The sequence below is a fragment of the Lytechinus pictus genome, chromosome 10 (assembly GCF_037042905.1).
Source record: "Lytechinus pictus isolate F3 Inbred chromosome 10, Lp3.0, whole genome shotgun sequence".
NCBI classification, from domain to species: domain Eukaryota; kingdom Metazoa; phylum Echinodermata; class Echinoidea; order Temnopleuroida; family Toxopneustidae; genus Lytechinus; species Lytechinus pictus.
This window is the reverse complement of record NC_087254.1, coordinates 10593909-10611029: the sequence shown is the minus strand read 5'-3', so window position 1 is coordinate 10611029 and position 17121 is coordinate 10593909. Positions and strand designations below refer to the sequence as shown.

At 36.9% G+C, this 17121-nt stretch overlaps 1 long non-coding RNA gene across 1 annotated transcript; it reads right to left on the bottom strand.

Moving 5' to 3' along the window:
• Positions 1-11519: 11519 nt before the first annotated feature.
• Positions 11520-16011, bottom strand: LOC129269821 (uncharacterized). Its single transcript, XR_010294787.1, has 3 exons — positions 15770-16011; positions 14276-14554; positions 11520-12671 (listed from the first exon to the last, which is right to left on the bottom strand). It is a non-coding gene; the product is annotated as an uncharacterized LOC129269821 (long non-coding RNA).
• Between the last annotated feature and the right edge of the window lie 1110 nt (positions 16012-17121).

The following is a 17121-nucleotide window of genomic DNA, read 5'->3' as shown; positions in this document are numbered from 1 at the left end:
TATTCTTGTACATTTAGCCATTCCCTTTCTGATTCCATAATCTCTTGTCTTTCTCATACCCCACCCTCCTCCCCTCAGCTTCCACTTTCTTCTCTCCTTTCACCTTGACAATACTTGCATTATCTGTTGATCCATTGATTGTCTTCTTTCTTTATGTACCTCCCTGTACTACCTGTTCTAGCTGCTGCTCTAAATTCATCTTTGTTTCACATCTTTGCAACAGGATATTTACCATGACTGATAAAAAATGCGCTAAAAACACAAACTATTATTTTACTAGAAAATTTATATGTATTTAGAGACTTTGATCTCATTTTGTGATTGATTCAGAACCATTTAGAGCATTATGAATTTTGCAATTAATTTATTCCATTTTCTGTACATGTTAATTTTGGGGACTGACTATTTGAGTCATTGTATTTCCCATTCACCATAAAACTCATGTTTGTGCAAAAATGTATATGCGTACGTATCATGTAATCGCAGAACGTGTAGAGATTTAAGTTGCCCCGCGTTGGAATGATAAGATATGTGATGAAGGTTCACTCTCATCATCGGTTCGTCTGCCCCCAATTTATTTTTCAATACTCATCTTCAGATATAAAAAAAAAAAATTATGAGGGTTGTGTGCTTCAATGTTTTTTTTCCACAATGTGTAAACAAAAAGAAAAATGCTCCTTCAGTCACAGCAATGCATGTAAGTCTTGAATCTAGTCTCAGAAGTGCAATGTCAAATTTAGGTTTCTTTTCGGCCAGCAGTTGTGATTTGCTTTCCAAGCTACTTATACAAGGGTCTTGCCATTGCAGTATTTCTTGTTGACCCTTATCAATGTTTGTAGTGGGAATCTTGCACGTTTGTCAAATTTCTTCAATTGAGTGGTTTAGCCGAGATGGCTGTTGGGTTCGTGCCATTGATCAAGGTTGATCAAGAACAGGTTTGCACTTCCAATTGACCCTTTTCCCCATTTGTATCTGCACAAAGAAGAAAGGAACTGTTGACCTATATATAAAGTGCTGCTCACTTCTAGAAATTTGTTTCACTTACATTGACATCTCTGTATTGGATGTTTGGACATCTAGTCATCTGGAAATGTGACAACCCTCAGGTTGTGTCGGAAGAAGAGGAATGGTGTTCTTTTCAGCTTACGCAGGATATCTGGAACTCTTCAAAACATCGTGCAATTGGCACACATTAACTGTTGGGTATTCAAGTGCTTATATTTTATGAGGCGCCTGCACCTTTGATTACTCTCAGTGGATCTAGTTCCAGTAATCCAGTTGATAATTTCTTGTCTATTCAATCCATCTGTGATGTTTTCCTGTGTTTATTGGATTTCCTCAGATTCATTTGATTTTGATGAAATGAAAAGCAATTTGAAGGCGTGGGAAGTTGGATTTTCTCAACCAGGTCATCCACTATCTGGTCTGTCAAGCAGGGTAGTGATCCACCAGGGGACTGTTTCATGAAAGTTGTCAGCACTAACAAGTCTTTCTCCTACAGTTACCATAGTAACAGTCATAGGCCAGTGCTTCTCAGCCAATCAAAAGCAAGGATTTCACTAAAAATAGTCCGCACTGACAATTAAGTCAGTGCCGACAACTTTCATGAAACACCCACCAGATTGTCAACTCTCCAGTATCCCCCCATGTTTATTCAATCATTGCATCATCTGGTAATTTCTCCTTAGTCTCCGGGAACATTTTAAGTCATATCCCGAGTGAACAAGAATTGCACTTATTCACTAGGCTGGCTTTATGTTAGAGGGTTTTCCATGTTTGGGAAGGCATTTGATGGAACTTGGTATATCTGATTTGGTAGATCCCATTGTCTTTCACATTCATGTTAGCTCTCTACTGGGCTTAATTCACTCCAAACCAGAGCTGCTTCTAGTATAAAGAGAAGGAGCCAGAGTGGAATGCCTCTTTGAGACCTGACCATGGTGATCAAGGAATACCTTGAATAGCCTCAGTTAAATCATCTGAGTGTTGCAGGGACGATTGTGTGCTGTAGCCTATTAGCAACCTCTTTTTGAATGGCCTAACAGAAGAAGCCAGAGCGGAATGACTTTTCGAGACCTGACCATGGTGATCAATGAAAGAGGCTTGTCATACCTTGAATAGCCTCAGCAACAAGTGTGGCGATGACAATTGTGTGCTCTAGCTTATTAGCAACTAAGTTTTGAATTTCTTGTTGAACATAAGGAGTATATTGTTCCAACTGTTAATGACCCTATGGCTGAAGGAATGGTTTCTTCCATCCAATCTGAAACGAGTTCTGGAAATTTACTTGGATACAGTTTCAAAAGTTTGGCATTGCTTCTCAGTGACCCTTTGTTTAAAGAAATGGTCTCCTAATTCCAGTCTTGAATAAGTTTTAGATCTTTTAGGGGTTCTATCTCTGAAATTTGACATTGCACTTCATGACTAGGATACATGCATTGTACTGTTGATGGTTGATAGGGGATTATAAACCATTTGTGGGATATAAAGTGCACTTCCTCAGGACAGGCTTATGTTGAGGTCTTGATTCTCATATCTTATCAGTTCAACTGCCTTGCCTTGTCTCTCAGAGTTGTGTGGAAATAAGTGATGGGTACAGTATGCAAACACATAACATTTGATCCTTTACCAGGGATATAGTCAAGGCTGGCCTCGAGGTCACTTTTTGCCGGCCTTGGCCTCAATCTCGCGTACAAAATCTATGGGAGAAGGTTTTCTCCAACGGCCTCGGGACTCGGAAGTCCTTGACTACATCCCTGTCCTGTACGAGATGGTGAATAAAATGATGGGAAAACAAAAAAAATATATAAAAATAAAAATAAAGAGAAAAACAAAAAACCAACAAATTATTTTTTTGTTGGTTTCGTTTTTTAATATCTATTTTGAAATGCAGTGTTCTTATAAACACATTGCATTATGTACAGAAAGAGGTGTATTTATTTGCAGAATTGTAATGGATTCTATTTGCTCAATTAAAAAGAAAATTCTTCCCCTTTCCCAATAAAAAATTAAGAAAAAATAAAGAAACAAAAACAGCCCCCCCCCCCAAAAAAAAAAAAAATGAATAAATAAAATAAAACCAAAACACAAACTAATTAATAGATATAATGCAATTATTTAGAACAATGTAATATCAGTCATGGATAAAATATGTTGAAAAGATGTGAAATAATGGAGGATTGGCAGATACAAGAATAGATAGTACAGGGAGGTATGGAGAGGGAGATTACAATGAATGGATTAACTGGTAAACCTGTAGAAAGGAGGAGAAAAGAGAGGAAGGGGGAGATGGTATTGAGAAAGGGGGCAGATTAAAGGAATGGGGTGTCGGCTTTGTTCAAGGATGAATAAAGAGACTACAAAGGAGATCAACAGATTGATTTGGTACATACAGAAAATTTATTCAAGGTATTCAAAATGTAGATAAAAATACAATTGTTGCCTTGTCAATGCATTGTCTTCATACTCTTGGCTACACAAAGTATCATTGAATTTGAAAATAAAGCACCTACATTACAGATGCGGTACGTCATGCATGGCAGTGTTCAGTGCCCCGCCCTGCACACTTAGAAATAGGACTATTGGTAATGATGTCACATATTGAGTGGTTTTGTTTGCGAGACCCCAGCTCGGATCAGGCTGTAGGTCACTTTGTGAGGGAAGGGGTTCGCTCCATTGAATCAAGAGGTTAGCTGCTATGGTATGAAGACTTGGATGAATCTTCTGTGCTGCTGGTCATTTTTTTTGGTATTTTTTTTTCAATAAGATACCCAATAAATCCTTATGAAAATTAATAATTCTTGCCTTTTGTCTTTACTTTTGTGATCTTTTATCATTTGTGACCCCTCCCCTTATCCATTGATTCCCTTCCCCACCCTTTTATCTGTTGACCCCTCCCCTTATCCATTGTGATCCCCTCCCCCACCCTTATCCATTGTGATCCCCTCTCCCACCCTTTGACCCCTCCCCCTTATCCATTGTGACCCCCCTAACCCCCACCCATCCCCCCCAAAAAGAGAGAAACTTGTTCTGCCCTTTGGGGTTATTTATCGGGGCGGCACCATTCCATGTTTTGGCCAGGTCCTTCTGACATGACCTCTGTGGCCTTATTTTGAGCATTATACAATGGGTGATTTCCAGTTCGATTTTTGTGCTGGTGTTAGTGTTGCATTCTATGGCTCCAATACAAAAATGGTGAAAATCATATTGATAGCCTTACACCAAGTAACCATTTTTTTTCTTTGACTAGTGTTGATTTTGTTTGGGTGCTGTGCTGATCTAAAAATCAGCCCCATACCAACACCAGTCAACACCGAACTTGAAATCACCGACTGCATATCAAAATAAAGTAATCCAAATTTGGAGGGTTGATTATGATTTACCAGAATATGAAAGAATTTTTTCGCATCTTTATAAATAAATCTGAAAGTAAGGATATTCCATATTATTTTTATTGTAATTAGTTGTATTTTTTAAATATTTTTTTGGGGGGGTTAAATGTGTATAGAAACTGATCAGCAAGCCAGGGCAACCTTTTCCAGTATTGAAAATGACCAAGAAAACAAATGTTGTGAAGGTTTCATCTCGGCCCTACCTATTGCCAAAATGGAAGGGGGGTATTAATTTTTTTAAATAGTTCTTTCACATTCTGGTAATTGTTAATATTTCAATACTCTCTTTAAAGACATTGGTTAACAAAAAAAGTCTTGGTTAACAGATGTGTTGTATTTCAAAGGGGAAAAAATCAAATTGATGCTAGATATCTGTGACAGAAAATTATCTGCGGACCTTTAGTATAAGGAATAAAATTTAGATGTTTAACTTTATTCTTCATTTTTGGTCATTGAATAATGAAAGGGATTCAGTTTTTACAACACATCGACAAGTGACATATTGGACTTTTGCAGCTCAGACTCAGCAATATGTTAACCAATGTTATTGATCATCTAAATTTGGATTACTTCTTTTTTTTTGGTAGTGCCACCCCTGTGGTTCTGACAATCATCCACATTTTCCTGGATTAGCTCATTTGCGTGTTTAACCTGAAAGATCCCAAAATATCCCCTTATCCCAGCCATGGCGCACTTTCCTTCAGCATGAAATTGATTCATATTGTGCTGCACTCAACCCAGGTGAGGTAAATTGGTACCTGAAAGGAATTTGATACGTTATACCGTATTTAATGTAGAACACTTAAGAGACTTCTGATAAAGTATTAGCGCAATTAAGTTTAATTCAAAATTTGTTTTTATTCGTTCGAGAAATAATTGCACCCCTCCCCAATTTGAAAGGTCATCATCACGCTTCAATTAAATGAGCTTCTCTAGGAAAACGGTGATGAATTTGAAAAAAAAAGTTGTTTATTCCCGTTAAGTGCCGCAATTTTAACCTTCATAAAGACTGGGGTATTATTTTGGAGGCTGGAAAAGTTGATCGCGCGATCACGACAAAAATCGACACACACGCCACCCATGGCAATTAAAAAAAAAAAAATATATATATATATATATATATATGTATTTAAAAATATTTATAATTTATTTGTGATTAATTGCTTGTTTTTAATTTATGCATGAAATTTGAGTTAGGCTGTAAACCTATAAATAAAGTCATTAATATTTAGTGCGCCACTGAATAGGAAACTAGATAAATCAGCGCCTTATAAATGCTATATATTATTAAAGTGCTATTTCTTTTGTTTAAAGATTCTTTGTGGAATTCTGATCAAAAGCACATAAATAAGATCTATTTTCTGCGCATTTATGTATTTTATTATGTATTTCTTTGTTTTCTTTCTATTTTTTTGGGGGGGTCGATGGACTTTGTCGAAACATTAAGATAATAGACATGAAATTATATGATTTTAATTAGTAAACCTAAACTATATAAAGTTATGATTTTTGCTGGAAACAGACTTTGCATATAATTTGTACATGAAATCACGTTTTACATAAATTTTGTTCCGACGTACAATTCCATATTGTTGCGTGAAAAGTTGCAAATTTGGTTTACAAACGTTGCGCGAGACTTTGAAAGGAAAAAAATATCATGAAACGACGCAGCGCGAACTTATCACGAAAAATGTTGAGGGTGGCAGTGCTCTTAGACCCCAGTCTTTTATGGTTAAAAGGACATGATAGGTTTTGGGAAACCTGGTGTGAACTTCATAAAATGAAGACGAAAAAAATAAGCCCAAGTTTAATAATCCTTCAAATCAAATGCAATTTTCGAACAAGATTATGTAACTGTCTCTTTTTTTTCCAATTTAAATCTTCTGAATTGAACATTCTTTTTTTGGCAGTATTTCGAATGCGCTATTTTTCTCGAGGCCTTCATTGTGTATAATATCAATTGTACACATTTCATGAAATTCACATTGTTCATTCATTCACGAAATAAACGGATAACATCACATGCAGAGAGAGAGAGGGGGAGAGAGAGATGGAAAGTAGTGGGATGAGAGGCGGGATGAAATAATAGTAGATTCACTATTGTGCAAACATATTAGTGTCAATAAGTATGAAACAAATAAGAACAAGGTAAGAATTGGAGAAAATTGCGATTAAATTTAAATGTTTAAATATAAATAGCCATACTTTAAATTAAAAAAGCGAAGCAGAAAAGGTGAATCAAAAAATAGGTACAACCGGATAACAATGTATTTGGATGCAAATGGATAATGAATGCACCCCCCCCCCCACCTGCCGAATGAAAAAAAGAGAAATGATTTTTGAGAATTATTAGATAAATTACATCGAGCCCTATACCCCCTCTAATAATAATAATATAGGGTATTTATATTGCGCACATATCCACCTTGTTAGGTGCTCAAGGCGCTCCTATATTACCCGGCTAAGCTAGGCGTTCATAGCGCACACAGCTTTTTAAGGAATTACTTCCTACCGGTACCCATTTACCTCACCTGGGTTGAGTGCAGCACACTGTGGATCAGTTTCTTGCTGAAGGAAATTACGCCATGGCTGGGATTCGAACCCACGACCCTCTGTTTCAAAGTCCGAAGACTAATCCACTGGGCCACAACGCTCCACTCTCTACTCGAATAATAATTAAAAAAATACAAATCGTGTTTGAAAAATGATGTATATTGTTTAAAAAATTGAGAAAAATAACTACACAAGTAGCCCGAGTAAAACGAAGATGCAAAATTAAAACCCCTTTCCTTACCACAGAAACAATCAGCAGAATTAATATAATCGAACGTATGTGATGAAGAAGGGGGGGCATAATTATATCAAACGAGTCGGGGAGTGTATCAATGCATGTGTTTGTGAAAATAATGATGGATGAGGGGGCGGGATAAGGGCGGGGGCGGGGGGCTTTGTGCAACCTTAATTTGGTATGATGGATTAATAGAAGATGACGAAATTCAGCGGGGGAACAGACGAAGAAAATGAAGATAAGAAGAGGATAGAATTGCACAAGGTGAATAACAACGCAGAAGACGAAGCGGGGAAAACGATACCATTTAATAAAATATATTTCCTAATGGAAAGAACACGGTGTCGCACAGTGTTTCCATGATCATGGTCTGTATGAAAATAGTCTGCTGTGCAAACTCTTCACTCGAGTAGAGGGTCTGAATTGCAGCCTACTCATGCTTTGTGCACTGAAGGCCCTCTAACAGCAAGTTTTGTATGTGCTCGTCTTTGCGTGGAGACACACTTGTTGATCAAAGTTTCAATCAGGGTCTGTGCCTGCAGACTAATAGTATGATCATACTATTAGTCTGCAGGCACAGACCCTGATTGAATAGGATTCACAATTTTAAAATGATTATATGTAACATTTTCACACAGAGTGTGTACATCATGGACAATGTGACAATGAAATTCACATATTGTTAAAATGCCCGAAAGTGACAGTGTAAAGATGATTTCAAAGGCGTGTTCCACACCGTGGAACTCACTGTGGGACATTTGTGTTCTTTCCAACATAGATATTCTAGTCCATATAAAAAACGTCGGTGCACAATGCCAAATTCATTTCTCAGATACATGTACGTGACTGCAGTCATGGCCGTGGAAAGCGGGATAATGGATTTTTTTTTGGGGGGGGGGGGGTACGCAGCACACCCTGGAAATCGGGTTGGTATGCTTTAACATATATCATTAGGCTTCTTTTACCCAATTAATATATAGACCAGAGTTACATATGGGGGGTTTAAATTCACCTTCATTCGGGAGAGAAATCCCTTGGTGAGCGGAGGGGGCTTATCAAACAAATTTGAAGAAAATTCACGTTCATTCGGGAATGATTGTTTTTTATCATTATTTTATGTAACATAGTCACCATCATCCTCTCTTCCAAAATCCCTGATTGCAGTGCACCTCGATCTGTTACCTCTGAACATCAGACATAATATACTACACTTCAAAAAAGGTTTTGTAACTAAGCCATATAGGAGCAATCATTTTCTTAGTGCTCCATTATGTGATTATGGTATCATTGTGAGGCGTTATTATTCCTCGTTTTTAATCGTTTTGCTCATGTAATCATGGAATGCGCAGCCCTAATAAAATATGCAGCAATGTCAAAATGAAATGTTGCAAAATTAGTTGTTTCCAGTTGTGATTTCCAAATTGTTTTGATGATGGATGGAGTTCGAATGTGTTTACCATTCCACAGATGTATAGTGTATCCAAACAGACCCTAGGTACCATGGGGAAATGTTAAATCACACTGCATATTTAAAACGAAATTGAGAATTTTGTAAAGACAATACATTTTACTTCCGACTTTGCTCAGTTTTCAAGGTAAATACACATTCCATGATAGCACAACATTATGGTACATCGTTGTAAAGAGGAAGAATGAATGTTGAAGGGGAATGAAACCTTTGGAACAAGTAGGCTTGTGTCGAAACAGAAAAATCAAAGAATAAGCACAAAGAAAAATTGAGAAAAATCACACAAATAATGAGAAAGTTATGAGCATTTGAATATTGCAATCACTAATGCTATGGAGATCCTCCCATTGGCAATGTGACAAGGATGTGTGATGTCACAGGTGAACAACTTTCCCTTTGATGGACTATAAAATACCCAAAAAATGTCTCTTTTGCTTTTACTTTATGGTAATACAAACTCTTTATCCATGATGTATTCTTTAAAAATTTGTATTACATGCCCTCCTATAGAAAGAACACAATGATCTATTGATAGATGTGATAAAAGAGGCAATTTATGTGAAATATCTACGAAAGTAATGGGGAGAGTTGTTCACAAGTGACATCACACATCTTTGTCGCATTGCAATTTGAGGATCTCAATAGCATTAGTGATCACAATATTCAAATGCTCATAACTTTTTCATTATTTGTCAGATTTTTCTTAAACTTTCGTTGATCTGTTTCTTTGATTTTTCTGTTTTCACACAAGCTATCTTGTTCCAAAGGTTTCATTCTCCTTTAATGATTTCAGATTTACTTTTCATATCAAAGTAACCCAAAAAAATAATCCTTCTATTTAAGGGGTTTAGTGTGATGTGAGTCAAAGGAAAAGCTTGTTTAAGAGATGACAAGAAAATGAATCCGTATTTCCCAGGTGTTTCATCACGATAACCATTGCATCTTTAATACTTAGTTTTTCAATCATTTTAATTATGCTCCTTTTGTAGTGATAGGCATATAAAGTGCGTATAAAAAACGGGACAGTTTTAAAAAGTCTATCAAAATTTTGTTTCATATTATGATGTCTATATTTTGATGTTAATAGATGCTCTAACGTCTTATCTTTTAAATGTCGTTTAAGAAATAAGTTTCGTTCATGCTTGAGCGCACACGGAACGTTTTTGTCGGGGGTTCAAACAAGGGCTTGCGCCAAATGGCAGAAAATTAGAAAATATTGAGAATGAAAGGTCTCGCTTATCAGCAGACTTCCTCTAAGGTTTTCATTATCTTTGCCATAATTTTCGAATTATGCTTTCAAAATCATTAGCAAATCATTACTTTATATAATATTAAATATTTTCTCATGTTCTGCCATTTGGCGCAAGCCTTTTTATAAACCCTGACAAAAACGTTCCATGTGCGCTCAAGCATGAACGAAACTTATTGTTTTTAATGGCATTCAAAAGATAAGACTTCAGAGCATCTATTGACATCAAAATTATACAAATAATAATTGAAACAAAATTTTGATAGACTTTTCAAAACTGCCCCGTTTTTGTCTCACCTGCATAGCAGAGTGAGACTATAGGCGCCGCTTTTCCGACGGCGACGGCGGCGGCGGCGGCGGCGTCAACACCAAATCTTAACCTGAGGTTAAGTTTTTGAAATGACAGCATAACTTAGAAAGTATATGGACCTAGTTCATGAAACTTGGCCATAAGGTTAATCAAGTATTACTGAACATCCTGCCAGAGTTTCATGTCACATGACCAAGGTCAAAGGTCATTTAGGGTCAATGAACTTAGACCATGTTGGGGGAATCAACATCAAAATCTTAACCTAAGGTTAAGTTTTTGAAATGTCATCATAACTTAGAAAATATATGGACCTAGTTCATGAAACTTATACATAAGGTTAATCAAGTATCACTGAACATCCTGCATGAGTTTCACGTCACATGACCAAGGTCAAAGGTCATTTAGGGTCAATGAACTTTGGCCGAATTGGGGGTATCTGTTGAATTACCATCATAACTTTGAAAGTTTATGGATCTGATTCATGAAACTTGGACATAATAGTAATCAAGTATTACTGAACATCCTGTGCAAGTTTCAGGTCACACGATTAAGGTCAAAGGTCATTTAGGGTCAATGAACTTTGGCCAAATTGGGGTATTTGTTGAATTACAGCCATAAATTTGAAAGTGTGTTGGTCTAGTTCATAAAACTTGGACATAATAGTAATCAAGTATCACTGAACATCCTGTGCGAGTTTCAGGTCACATGATCAAGGTCAAAGGTCATGTAAGGTCAAAGAACTTTGGCCACGTTGGGGGTATTTGTTGAATTGCCATCATATCTCTATAAGTGTATTGGTCTAGTTCATAAAACGTGGAAATAAGAGTAACCAAGTATCACTGAACATCTTGTGCGAGTTATAGTAGTTTTCAAAATCAGCACTGCTGCTATATTGAATCGCGTGATGCAGGTGAGACGGCCAGAGGCATTCCACTTGTTTTTATATGCACTGTATGTTCATTTTTTCTCAGAGTTCAATGTTTTCCTGGTTTTTTATGTAAGGCTCTTGAAAGGCTTTAAATAAAAAAAAACATTAGCAGAGCTTATGAAGAGCTGTACCCTAAATTACAAACTGAACAAACAAATAAAAAAAAAACAATGTATAATCATATCAATACATAGGATATAGAGGCTGGATGGAAGGGTATGGGGTAGGGCAATGGATAATCGCGAGTTAGATGTTTTTGTATGTCGTAAAAGAGTATCACTAGGAAATGTAAACCATAACTCAATGGTTATATAATGAATCTAGCCTCCCTTTTTTGAAGTTCGTATTTTACTTCAAATTCAAATAAGAAGTTTTACTTTTTTTTAATAATATGTTTCATTTCACTCTGTCGCTACACTTTCCCGCAGGTTTTCAGGGATGCTGTCACAGGCCTCCGTGCTGGTTTCTCCATTTTATTTCTATATAACCCTAACAAACAAAAAGGTGTTGAATTGACAAAACAATTTTTGTCACTGGGAAATGTAAACCATAACTCAATGTACATATAGTTATATAATGAATCTAGCATTTCTGAAGTTCGTACTTTGTTCAGATTCAAATAAGAAGTTTTACTTATTAAAATAACATGTTTAATTTCACTCTGTCGCTACACTTTCCCGCAGGTTTTCAGGGATGCTGTCACAGGCCTCCACGCTGGTCCCTCCATTCTCTTTTCAATTAACCCTAAGAAGCAAATTATGATAAATTGAAAAAATGAAATATATTATTAAACGATTTGTCTGTAGAAATTGTCGAAACCAGCTAGACCATGCAGCAATTTGATGAAAACTTTATTGAAAATGACAATACAATTGCCAATTAAGTTTGAGGAAAACTACCTCTTTTTACCTGGAGGGGGGGGGGTCTCCGTTTCCAGCCCCTAAAATCCGACCAGGGCCCCGTCTTACAAAAAATTAACAATTGATCCAATCAACGTCAACTATATGGAAATCCATCAATGTCATATTTTTTTCTTCAGAAAATTTTCACAATATACTTTGTGAACAAAGAGAAGCATACTGAATTGTCAAGAAAACGATGGATGTTTAAATTTACTTCATATCTTGAAAATAATGTGAATAAACATGCATTTTAGATGTTGACATTGCTGGCTTTCCATAGTTGTGGTTGATTGGATCAATCGCAACTCTTTGTAAGACGGGGCCCTGGACATTATCGGTTACCACAAAATGTCACTTTTACCATATACATCTTTCTTAAGCCCTGATCGCGTCTCGTCACGACGGTAGTGAGAATTCCATAATCCCAAGTCCATAATCTCGCACGGAGCGCCACGGCCTGCTCGATCCACTTGACCGAAATGCTGGCATGACCTTGAGTCGTGGTCGTTGACGAAGTCGTTGTCATTATCGAATATCACTCGATCCAACCAGGGTCTCATATGGGTTTGAAGGAGTCACTACTCACTACTCGGGGGCTTGGTCGACATGGACGATCGTGATCTATACCGCCGACACTGATAAGAAAATGAAAATTTAAAAAATGTAATTTTAGTAAAAACAAACAAAACAAGCCTCTGGCAGTCTCACCTGCATTATGCGATTCAATATAGCAGCAGTGCTGACTTTGAAAACTACTATAAAATAATTATTCACAAAAAGCACCATTCATATAATGATACAATAAAGGCGACGTTCATTGACCCTAATTGACATTTGACCTTGATCATGACCTAAGACTTGATACTTGATTACCCCCACATGTATGTCCACAATTCATATACTATATCCATAAACTTTGAAAGTTATGACAGCAATTTATTAATTACCTCCAGCATGGCCAAAGTTCATTGACCTTCTTCAATTATAATGAGGGGCAAATGCATCAGATATGATTGATATAAAATTTTGTCATTATTTTTAAGATGTCTTTCGCATTCCCCGCAGTGGCGTAATTTTGAAGGGGCCAGATAGGGCGTTCCTGACAAATTTTCTAAAAAAGCTGTGAGCAAGCGAAGTGAGCAAGCAAATGTTTTTATCCTTCTTAATACAAGAATCTATTTTTAATACATTTTGACTTGATATTCAGAAAATATATATTTCATCCTCTTCCTTTTATCTTCTTTCTTCTCTTTTTCCTTAGCCGTTAAACTTTTGAAGGATGTAAATGGCCCAAATACCACCCCTCCCAATTTGTACACCAGTGACAAAAATGTTTCATTTCAGGATTTCACAGGATTATTAAAAACTTTTTAAAGGGGTTAAGAATTTGAAGAAAGCAATGATACTATTGTTCTTTTGCTACATTTTATTGATTTTATTTACGCATATACCTCTTGCTAAAATCAGTGTCACTAGCATTACTAATATTTTATAGAAATCTGAACTTATATATCGGATGGGGGGGGGGGGCTGGCCAATTAATGAATTGAGAAGTGTTTTTTTAATGTTTAGTGTTAAATTCTGATCATCTCTACCTTGCAATTGTGTGGCCGATTTTGTAATATATTGTAATATTGTAATATGTTCTATAAAAAAAAAGAAAACGAAATTATTGTATTTAAATGATCGCTGCTTGGACGCTTCGATCGTTTGCTCTATTATAGATTCTTAGTCATTCTAAAGGAGCTACACCTTCACTGTTTGTCAAGAGCAAGTCGCATCGATACATCACTAAACAAAATATCTGCATTCAGGGACACCGCGTGGATTCGTAGCTTCAGACATTGAATTCCGTCTTACGCACACTCATCAAATGTTTAAACGTGAAAACAACGATGATTACCACCGTCATCGTCAACATCACAGTCATCATCGCCACCATCATCATCATCATCGCCACCATAATCATCACCATCTTCATCATCCTCATCATCATCAGCAGCAGCATCATCAGCACCATCACCAATCATCACTATTATTATAATTATCATCATCGCCATTATTAATTATTTTCATCATCACCTCATTATCATTATCACTATTTCATGGGAGTCAATCCGAACTTGAGCGAGGGGATGGCACCTAACCCCCCCCCCCCTCCTCCTCTGTAGTTTTGCTCTTTTTACGTTGGTTCATTAGTGAACATTTCATTTAATAGCGTTGCAAGTTTTATAGTTACCTTAATATTTGTTATGCAATGAAGTCCTGATCGCGCATCATGATGAGAATTGTGAGAATTTCATATAATCTCTCACGGCATCCATGCATGACCAGCTAGATATCCACCGCAGAGCATCCTTGGCCGAAGAACTGGCATGATCTGCAGTCGTTGTCGTCGTGGAAGTCGATCGTTGTTATCATCGAATACGATTCCACCAGGGTCTCATGGGCTTGAGGTCATCGAAGGCTTGGTCGACATGGAAGATCAAGATCTACAAGGCCTCTCAGCTAGCAGACACTGATAAGAAAATGATAATCAAAATTGTTTCATTATGGTTAAATCATTACCATTATCATCGTCACCACCATCGTCGTCAAGATCTGTACCTGAATGGAATAAACTCCCTCTTCAAATAATGCAGTTTCGCTTGACAGCTTCCAAAAGCTCCTGCAAAATCACCTTGAAAGTATCCCTCACTCCTCCTCATAACGTGCGTCCAAGTCTATTTTCATCTTCGAGATAGGCTGCAGAGCCCTTTGAAGATTACAGCAGATGATGATGATGATGATCGTCATCATTTTCACCTGTCCATCACCATTATCATCATCGTCGTCATTAACATCACCATCGTCATCACCACCACCACCATCACCACTACCACCATCATTAGGTAGGACAAAAAAAAAAACGAAACTGCATTTCTACTAAACAGCATTACCTTAATATATTCTTTATAAGCATTATTATCACAGACATTGCTCAAAACTTACCTCAAAATTTCCTAAGTAGTGAAAAATAAGGCTCAAATGTGCTGGAAATGAATGCATATTGGTGCATCCCTGGCTATATGCTATACTGTGTGGGCTAGAGTGGCTAAATAAAAATGCTGACCTGTGCTGACCTAGGACTGTGTGAGCCTCTGAGAGGAGCCGTGGAAACGTCACATCAAGAAAATAGATAATCAACTTGTCTGCCAGAAAATGTGAAGATATGTCGCCAAGTTTAACTACAATTAATTGTTCACTCAAAATATAGAAAGAAAATTTGAGGCCAACTCACCTATTGACTTTTTGGACACATGTCTACAACACAAATCTAGTGCCATTGCCTAGCCTATTATCGTCATCATCATCACCATCATCATCATCATTCATCGTCATCATGTCATTATCACCGTATCATCACCATCATCATTATCATCATCAAAATCATCATTATCATCATCAAAATCATCATTATCATCATCAAAATCATCATTATCATCATCATCATTATTATCACCATCACCACCATCATTATCACCTCACCGGCCACCACCACCATCTTCATATCGTAGTCATCATTATCATCATTTCTCAATCTTAGTGGAGGGGACCACTCACACGTGACAGCTCCCGGTGACCGCTACACTAATTCCCTTCGGTTTTGCATGATCTACATGAACACGTGTATATAAATTTAGTTTGTCAAATATCAACGTCAAAAAACAAACATTAAAATGACTAATCTTACCAAACAATAGTCCACTTGTTGTCTTATCTTGCATGTTGAAATACACACTGCAGGCGTCAAACGTTTGATCTTTGATGAATAAATATAGGAAGAAGACCTTTGACAACACCAATGAATATCTGTAGGTTTCTTCACTTTCCATCAAAGCCATGCACTGAAAAGTTGATTTCTCCTTCCCTGCTTTCATGCACGTTGAACGAAAAGCATCCCTTTTTATGTGTTTGAATACCGCCAATTGTTCTGAGGGAGTTATTCAGATTTTCCCGCCATTGTGCGCTGTGTCGCCTTGAGTGAGTGCGCATTACGTAATCGCCATGTTCAGCTCCAGCAGTCAAGTGCAATACATCATGGACCAACGAAGAGAAGTCTGAGTGGAAAGCCTGATTTCGCAGATTTTATAGATTTTTGTTAATTTGTAATAAATAATTAAATAAATTCCAAATGATTATTCCAAAATTGGCGGATCCAGGAGGGGGCACAAGGGAGGTATTTCCTCTATAATTTGAAATCCAAGCCATTAATTGAACATACAGTGGCTATCATCTATAAAACTTATGTATAAGTGTATGTGCCCCGTAAGAGGTGAATGTATCCATTTTCAGTAATCAAAAAGTGACCATTTTTAGATAAGAAATGTGCTGCTTCGTTTTTTTATTTGGTCTTAAGTGTTTTATTTTTTTAAATTGAATAGTACCCTTTTTAATCTGCTAATTTTCGTCCCTGAAGATTGATTCTCATTTTATTTGTTATAATTTCATGTTATCAAATATTACCTCTTTTTAAAAATTCTCTTTCACTCTTTTTTTTTTGGGGGGGGGGGGTCCTGGAGGGGCACGTATATAGTACAGAGAAGATATAAATTGGTACATTATATTCAACAAACATTTTATGCCTAAAAAGTGTATTTATGGCATCTCATCTCACCACAAGGTAGCAAAATTAGGCCCGGCTTCGAAATCCTTTTAAATTTGATATCTCATTAAAGGAGTAATCCTTCTCCCCGTCCTTTTCTCTCTCCTCTCTTTCAGTTCTTTAGCTTACAATTTTCCCTCTTTCTTTCCGACCATTCTCTCTACATTTTCCTTCTCTTTTTAACATTTTCCCTCTTCCTTTTCTTCTTCCATCCCTTTCCCTTCGCCTTTTCTCCCTTCCTCTTCTTCTTTACACTCTCCATTTCAGTACTTTTTATTCTCTCCCCTTTCTTTTCTTACCCACTTTCCCTTCGCCTTTTCTCTATTCCCCTTCTTCTTTACACTCTCCATTTCAGTACTTTTTATACTCCCCCTTTCTTTTCTTTCCCTTTTATCCCTTCCTCTTTTTCTTTACACTCCCTATTTCAGTACTTTTTATTC